Consider the following 9866-nt stretch of genomic DNA (forward strand, 5'->3'; position numbering starts at 1 on the left):
AGAACACATAAAAGACAAAGAAGAATTAGCACATATCACTAAAAACCACGGGGCCGTGCCTACCAACCACGGGGCCGTGGCCACCTTTCAGAAAAGACAAAACAAATCTGGCACATGTCATAAAAATGCACGAGGGCGTTCCCACCAACCACGGGGCCGTGCCTCACACTCCAGATTGCCTATAAATAGTGGCTCATGTTGCACTCATTTGGTGTGCCTTGAAAAGATATCTATCTGATTTTCACTTATAAAAACACACACTAACACTCACTTTGAAGATCTAGTGAAGAGTTTTAAGGCTTGGAGGTCATCATCATCGACCATCATTACCATCATTAAGAAGGAAGATTCATCTACAATTGGTTAGATTGTTCCAAATTTAATCATGTATTTGTTATCATCATTCATCTTAATGTTTATCATCATGATCATTATGAGCTAAACTCCTTTTACCATCTAAAATCTATGAAGAAGCTTTGTTTTTCTTGATAATTAATCAAGACATATGATGTAGTCTAGTAAAGTACATGGTTATATTACAATTATCTTTTGATAAGAAATGTTTCACCATCTTAAATCACTAATTAAAAGTTGGTGGTTGTCAATTCTATTGGCAATCGTTCATGATCGATTCATGTTCTTGAAAGATAGAAATACTTTGATACATTATCGAAACATGCATCCTTATATTATACTTAGAAATGATGAGATATAAGTTATGATGTATTTCTCTAAACCTTGGTAATCCGAAAATGGCTTTGCTTAGGATATCAAATTAGTTAAAGAAATCATATGTTAACGTAATGTGTAATTATAACCTACATAAATCAACCAAGGGGAGGTTGTGTGATGAACTACAACCACCCTAAGGTGTTTAGAATTGGTATTTGAGAAATCGAAGTCAATCCTAATCTTTCTACTTTACGAAACTACTTGCCAACTTAAATTGACATCATTGAGATGGTATGACATTAGGAAAGGGTAGACTTTAAAATGCGCATGCTATCTCCTTAGTGCCAAAGATGCTCACTTAAGGTTTAAGGAGCTATCTATCATATATTGCTATGGCATGTTTATCATATGTCTAAATATTAATTATCAATGTTAAAATGGAGTGGATTCTTGATCTTAGATGGTAACCTTCGCATAATTGAACAACCCGTTTAGAATCTCTTGTCTTGGTCACCTATATATTATATATAAGTATTCATATTTTATTAAAAGTTCAAAAAAATTAACCCCATAAATGATTAAAACCTCCGGTTAAACTAAAACAACGATTTACTATTAGAAACATTTGTGTCCACGGATCGATACTTGGTTCTTATCAATACTATTCTGCATATACGATAGGTACACTTGCCTATTGTTTGTGTGTTTAGTCTTTGTAGAAATCACTTTTATAAATTTAAAACACGATCTTGTGCAAAAGCAAATCATTCCATCCTTTTATATTTTACTACTACACGCGCACACGCATCATTATGATTGTTCTGAAAATTCCTTGGCTGGTTGCATTCTCTTGCAATTTGTCCAGGTTGTTGACAATTATAGCAAATTGCTTTAGATTTGTCAAAACCTATCCTCTCATTTGGTCCTGAAACCAACGATCTTCCTGTTCTGTTGAACAATCTTTTACTTCTTAAGGCCAGCATTGCTGCTTTCCACTTCAAGTCCATATCTTGAAGATCATCAACATCAATCTGTTCTAAGTCATCTTGAATAACACTTGTGTAGATCATGTTTTTAGCCACAAATGCATTGTAGGAATTTGTGAACATAGAGAACAATACGTGAGTGTCACTTCCTTGACCACCATTTCTACCAGCATAAGGTAAATGTTCACCTGCCATGGAGACAGAATCATTGTCATCTATGAGTTGGACATTGAATCTTGATTGACTTCCTTGGTGACTTGAACTACCACTAATAAATGCTTTTGGTGTATCATCACCATGTTCAGTAGGTTCTTCAATGATAGGGATTTGTTGTAGATTTTTGGTAGTTAAGTTTCCCATAGGAGCAATGAGTGCATTTGAAACTTGGAAACATGGCTTTTTTTCTTTTATCATTTCATTCTCTATTATTTCAATTTCAACAGCTTGGAAAAAACAAATCACATCATCAAGCTTGAGTTGTTCATAATTTGGATTCTGGAGGATGAATTTGCTTGCTGTATACCATGCCTTTGGCATTGATGACAACAGTTTTGTGTTCAAATCAGAATTAGTCATCACATAGTCTGTTGTTCTGAGATCATTCACTATTGCCAGAAATCTTTCAATTATGGATTTCAATCTCTCACCATCCTTATATTTGAACCTTTCAAGTTGTTGCTAGAGTCTTTGCTTTTTGATGTTCTTCAACTCTGAGTTGTCTTCAAACGTTTCAAGAATTGCATCATACATAGCTTTGGCTGTGGTATGATGTGCAACCTTTGTTAAGATTTCTCAATATAGACCCAGTTTTATCATAGGAAGAGCTCTGTCATCCACTTTACTCATTCTTGATGGAGTTCCACATGTTAACGTCATTATAACAAACTGTAGCCTCAAAGAGAACTTTCCACTTAATGAAATTTTCCTATCCATACAACCTTGGAATCTTGTTAGTTGAGACTTCTTTCTCCTCGAATCCAGACATATTTTTTTGGTATTTTTGTAAAATATTTTTTTAAGATGAAAAACAGAGACTTAAAGAAATTTAGACAAAAAACAAGCTTAATATAAAGTTATCAGATCTGAAATATGATTCTCAGATCTGATGAATCTGGACCGATTAAAGCAAGATTAAGGGTAAAAATAAATAAGATCTAAGGAAATAGAAACTTTTAAACCGTAAATGACAACAAATCTGAGCAAAGAAGAACAGAGCTGCTGACGTCACTCTCCAATGGAATAGTGCTTCAGCTGACGTCACCCTTCTTCCTCAAATCAAACATATTCAGTTAATAATCAGCAACTTATTCTTTACCAAAGTAGTTGAGCAAAGCTCTGATACCACTTGTCGGTCCCGTTTTATCATACAATCCGGATATGTCACAACCCACACACACAAATAGTGTTGATAAGAAGGTTAACGACGGAGACTAGATTGGAAAAGAATAATATTGTATTAAAGGCGGAATCAAATAACACACTAAGTTGTTGCTATCAAGGACACAATAAGGACACACACTCTTAATCTCAAAATATTTCCATTAATAGAAAGTTCGATTACAAAACAGAAATCATTAGGGTTCTAAGAAAGGAATGATATGATTCTAGGCAGAATATCCGTACGAATATATCAGCCTTCAGATCGGTCAATCAATATTCAGGTGTCGCTAAGATCTCTGTCTTAGGCGTGCCATAAATTATTCTATTTATAGGTGTGCCCAAACAACTGTCATTCCTTTTAGGAACCCTAATTATTAAAATATATTCAGCAAACATATTACAAAATATTCTAAGTGTAAAACAGGTCATCGGGTAGACTATGTGTCTTTTATCTTCTTCGAGCAGACCTGGTACCCTTGAAGTGTGCTCGTAAACAGTTCTTCGGGTAGACTTTACTTTAGAATATTTTCCTTAGAAAATATTCACCTAGCAGACTTCAATTTTCTTGACCATAGCAAACTTTGCTCGATATCGTCCTACGAGCAAACTGTTCTTCATGAATCCCTTCAATCTTTTTTAAAATATAACTTATTAAGCAAACTCAAGTGTGCTGGTAACACTGTTTAACCTGTGCTAGTATCACTGTAGCTTGCTCGGGGCTTAACCTTTCTAGAGAAAGTACTTAGAATATTTCATGAACAACTTTCTTCAAGCATGCTCGGACTACTGTTTATTGATGAAACCTTGATAGATCTTCCAATTACTTGGCTTCATAAGCTTGGTTTAGTCAGGGTATGCTGGTAAGTAAACCATGCTCGACTTGAAGAACACCTTTGCTAGACAAAGTGAACCCTGCTCGGATTGACACTTAAGAAGACTTCAAGAAGATAACTTTGCTCGGTGAGCAAAATACCTTGCTAGGTTAAGTAAAACCTTGCTAGGAGGTCCAAGTGTGCTCGGTATCCATACTTAGCAATATTTGAAGAGTGTTGAGAAGATTTCAATCTCCCTTAAGTCATATCATGCCAAATCTTCGTCCCAACATACCCCAATATCAAAGTTCAATATTTTTATTATTCATTAAAATCTTCGGATATATTCATTTCTACGCGTCTTCGTCAAAAACAAATTATTGATTAACACATCATAAGGACATTAATTGCATATATAACATGCAAGAACATATCTCAGATAGAAGTAAGGCTATGTGTAGTGGAGGGGCTACAAAATGGGGCGTTTTGCGCCATGTGGCGCCCAATCAGCAAGGGATGGGAATTTGTTTTTGGGGTGTAATGATGTAGTGGCCCAATATATATACATACATAAATATATATAACACACACAAACAATATAATAATAATAAAAGGAAAGGAAGAACGACGATAAGTAGATGTCGCCCCCTCCCCATTTCGCCCTAAAATTGCCCAGGGGGTGGTGTTCCCCTCCAAAATCGCCCCATTTCGCCCTTCAGATTCGCCCACTACATATGGCCTAATGACATAGTTGCCTTCAACAAGTGCACATAATACTTGTTAAATCAAGGACTATATTAAACTTGCTTTTATAAAGCGCCATACTATTTATATATAATATATAACAATTACGGGAGACTTGGTGCAATAAGGGTTGTACCATGTGCTTCAAATGTATGTATACTTTTGACATCATCTTGCTTATGTGGTTCTTCGCCAAGTATCCCTGAGTTTTGGTGTGTGTCCTTTTTTGGTTTAAGCTGACTGCTTTGCTTTAAGATTTGTTTGCTTTCACCGTCACTCTCTCTCATCTTCCATGGCATCCTCTCTATTATTGCTGCAAGTCACAGGTTTCAACTCAGAAACCCTAGGAGATCGGGTTTCGTATAACGCTAAAGTTGTGTCTAATATCGAATTTTGCTTCGTATATGCGCCTCAATCAAGGTATTTGCATCTTGACTTCAGTCATACCGTGATTTGAGAATTATTCTATAAAATTAGGGTCTTTTATTTTTACTTGAAATGAGTAGGGTTTTTTACTCAATTTCTTATGAATGTATTAATAGACGAGTCAAGGGCCGGAGAGGTGGCAACGAAGGAGCAAGGGACAGTGGGTGGTGGTGATCGTCATGGTTGAAGCAGTGGAAAAGACAGTGATCATTGTGGTGTCGGCGGAACAATAATCATTGTCTTCTGTTGTTGGCTGTCGCCGTCATTGATTTAGGCAACCATCTGGTGTCACCTCTTCATGTTCGACTTAAATTTGAGTTGGGTTCTAAGAAGCTCCATGTTTAACTTCGATCTTTCAGGTACAGATTTTAATCTCCCAACGGTTATTTTCATAATTGTAATAATTAAAAGGTGTTCATAGGTGGTTAGTTTTGATACCTAGATAACTTCTTTAACCATACTTTTAATGTAACACCGCGTCTTTTACCCTTTAAGTTTTAGGCCTAAAATACTAACTTACATAAGTATAGGGACTAATCTTGAACAATCTGAAAACTTCACCCATCGCGATATGCTACGAGGCAAACATAAGCCCATCGCGTAGCGTAATGGCCTTGCACACAAACCCATAAATGGGCAGTGTAGCGGTAAGCTACGGCTCAACAAGCGAAGGTCATCGCGTACCGCGATGACCCTGCAGAGTCAGCTAGACACGTGTCTAACAACGTGTCAACACGTGGCACAATACGACAGGCCACGTGTCACCACCGCATAAGGCGGCGCAAAATTGCGGCGCCGCGGTACGCGACGGTTCACAAAGACCCCATCGCGTACCGCGATGGGGTCCAATTTCAGCCTATAAAAGGGGGGTGACGGGTTTGAACCATTTCATCCCAAATACACCTCCATTTACACACATTTAACCTCAAAAGGCGTGCCCCATTGCCGTAACAAGCCGACGTGCTGTTTCTCGAAGTTCGTGCGAGGAATGAAGTCATAATCAAGTAGCAATCGTATAATCAAGTAGATCAAGACCCTGCCTTTTCTTATTAACAATCTAAGTATCCACGTTAAGGTAGGGATTATATTTAAGTTATTTACATTATAGCTTAGACTATCAAATCGAGGCTATGGCCTTTAACCTTGATCGTATTTTATAAACATTCACAATCAAGTTTTCATAAACATTACTTCATCATGAAGTAATGTTAAACAACAGATATATTAACGGGCATGTAGTAAATGTAAGGGGGATATCACTAGTAGTAAGTTTCTTGCATAAGGAAAAGTAATTCGTATAAACCCCAATCAACCGAGGGACCCGTTTACTTACCTGGAGAAACTTACCAACGTGTTGAACCTATTAGGCCAAAGCATGCTATATCAAACGTCACATAAAACAAGTGTTTTCATTCACAATCAAAGATAAACGATTTCAAGGTTAAGCTTACAATCATAGCTTAATCATCATTCAAAGCATTCATACAAACCTATTTTATGCATAGGTTAAGTATCATTCACAATCAATCATTCAGTTAAGGTTTTCAACACCGACGGTACATGTGAATACGTCAACCTTTTAATCAGTCAAAATATATTTATACTCAATGAGACAAATGGATGTTTGTATTAACGAGTCAATCAATGTCTACATGAGATCATGTGATCTCTAAAACGTTATAATACAAAGTAAAGAATAAAATCAACTCAGACCGAATACGAATGTGTATGGATCCAAACATAACTGTTAAAGTCCAATCAATCAATCAATCAAAGGCAAGGTAGCCACGGGCTTAAACGATCATGGCCACTTCTCTGTTCAAGGCTGTGTGGCTCGGAGAATACCGTTATGTGTGTAGGGCAGTGGTACATATACCGGAAGTAGAAATGTTTCCGCTCAGTTTGTCGAGAAAACTATATTTGTATTGTAATCGTCATTCAAAATGTTTTATTGAGTCATACGTGTTCACCAGCATATATCTGACGTATTTTCCCAACCCATTGCAGGTAATTAAGCATAAGTAGTGATAGCAAGGATTGGAGTCGATATGAAGATAGAGGCGCTTGACGAGATGGCTCCGTTTTTTATATAAAATCCTTGTATTATGAAACACATATTTTGTAAACCGATACTTGGGTGTTTAATTCCCAAGTAAATTTTCAATGTCAATTAATATTATATTCAACCTAAAGTTTTCCACTAAAATTAACCCACAAACTCTGATTTATTTACAAAACAGGTACCAACTTGTGGTCATACGCCTAGGCCTTAAGCCGGGGTGTGACATTTAATGATCTTGAATTATTGTAATTGTAAATAGAATTTACTCATAAGTGAATACTTATTATAAGTTAAGTTTGATTTATGTGAGTTTTTATTGCATTAGCTTTACTTTATCTGTTGATTTATGAAGGGCTTAAAAATGAAATTAAGGAGTAGTAGATTTAAAGACAAATTTAAAGAAAATGTTTGTAAATTTACATGTAAGACCCGACATGTGAGTGTGTGTGTGTGTATTCAAACTAATTGCCTGTTTAATTATTCAGATTTTAACCCGATATGTGAGGGTTAACTTTGTAACCGGAACTGATATTGATAATAATAGTTGAAGAACGTGTGGACATGCGCACAAGTAATGACGTATGTTTAACCCTTTGACCTGTTTAAGTTTAAATCATTTTTACTATAGGTAAGTTTTAAAACTTTAGCCACTAAATAAAAAGAATACAATATGATAAAATATGAGAAAAGAAAGTAGTCAAAATACAAACATTAGCATGGCGTACTCTGTACCAGGGTTTGAAACCAATATTACTTTTTCTAAGCGTGATCATTTTTAAATGTAGTAAGTGAACTATACTACATCTCAGATCGTACTCGGTGCATTGGTTGTTGACGATGAGAAACTGTTGAAATATGCAGAACCTTTTATCATTGATTTGCCATATAGCGCTCCGGTTGAGGAAACCAAAGTAGGTTTATGTCGGCGGTTATCATTATGTGAGGAACATTAAACAGAAATATAAATAAGGTTGGCATTTGATTTTAATTTTATTCACTTGTAGAAGGTGAAAGTTTTTTATGAAAGAAAATGGATGTATGTAATGTAGTGAAGAGAGGGAGACCAACATTTTAATAATGCCAACATAAGACAGAAATCTCGAAGTCGTGATACTTTTGCAAAATGTTGTTTTTGCTCATTCTGTGTTTTTTGCAAAATCCTTTTGAAATTGTTGACTATGTCATTCGTTGTTATTGGATCTTTAATCATGCTGCATATGGCCATGCTATTTTTTATATTTATAATCTTGGTAAAATGTGGAAGATGTGGTATGATGCAAGTTTGGACAATTTCTACTTAAAAGGTACTATTTTATTCCAACACATTTATTTAGTATTGATATGGTTTAATGCTTATGGGTGCTGGGTAATTTTTTTGTTTTATAGAGGTTATCTATTCAAGTATAGAAAAATAATAGCATGTGGTTGGCGGAAAGATGCTTAATAGGTTTATGGTGCTGATTCAGAACCTCGTGTAAGTAGCTTTTCTATGGTCTCCACTTCAGAGTGTGACAAACTTTCATTAAATGCTTTTTTTTACCCCTTTTCAGTTCGTTGGCCAACAACTTGGGTTACATGGTTTGAACCAAATTTTATGCTCCTGCAAGTTGAGTGTTGTGAGTAATGGGTAGAAACCAATTATTTTAAGCATAGGATGGGTTGACCTTCAAACCCAGATACGTCATTGTGCTCTATCTTTTCGGTGATTTTCAAGCCTTTTTCAAATCAGATATGACAAGGGCAAAATGGGGGAACATAGAGAACAAATTTTTTTTGATGCTGAATGTTCAAGGAAGATTGGTGGTCAAATATGTGATATTAAAGGTTCTTGTGGCTACTAAGTGGAGGTCAGCAAAAGTGATTTTCACCAATCTGATTCAATAAACTTTTCAACCAAAAAAGTATAAGTAAACACTACATCTCTAATGATTGTTTAAAAATGTTAAAGTTAAGCCTTTTGGCAAAGTCAACAGTGACTAACATGTGCGTGTTTAAAACACTATTTTTAGGATAAAGATCACAATCTCATGTTGCTTGATCATTGTATACTTTAAGTTTTATGGGTTGACGATTCATCCAAGGGTTCATACTTGGCAACCTTACACGCCATGAGAGGTATGGAAGGTATTAATCAGGTGGGCATATATTAGCTTAAAATCTATGATCATGATTTGCACCGGGACTCAAAACTATTGTATTTACTTTTTTAAAGATATGCTTCGACAAAGTGTGTTGGTTAATTACTTTTTACGATGAGGTTTTCGTCGCTAAACACGAATCCAAAAGTTTGTTACCACATCTCCCCCGCAACGCGGGGGGTGCAAATCCTAGTTTAGATACAAGAAACTTAGATGATCTGAAGGACGAAGATAAAAGGAGTCGTTGAATCAATTAAATTGCTTTTGTAGTTGATTTTGAACGAGAAGTTGAACGAATCAGAGATGAAAGTGGAATTGAAATTGAATGAAGTGAGACGAAATAGAACAAGAAAACCAATTTCAATGAAAAAAATTTGAGAAATCATGAAAGAAATTTAACGAATGAACATGAACAAAAGAATCAATTAGATCAGAATTGAGAGGAAATTGAAGATAAAAGAATCATAGACGAAGGATCGGGGAGCTATGACAGCTCTGCTACCATGTAATTGAAAAAGAAATGTGTAATCTTTCATTGCACAAAAAGTTGTTACAAGCCCTAGAATATGTACACGAGATAAAAATTAACAACTTAAATAACAACTCAATAATGGAAAAACTAATGGTGTTAATCTTCACATCTATG

The sequence above is a fragment of the Bidens hawaiensis genome, unplaced genomic scaffold (genome assembly GCF_021521415.1).
Source record: "Bidens hawaiensis isolate Kalapana, Puna unplaced genomic scaffold, B.hawaiensis_p1.1 tig00034602_1, whole genome shotgun sequence".
NCBI classification, from domain to species: Eukaryota; Viridiplantae; Streptophyta; class Magnoliopsida; order Asterales; family Asteraceae; genus Bidens; species Bidens hawaiensis.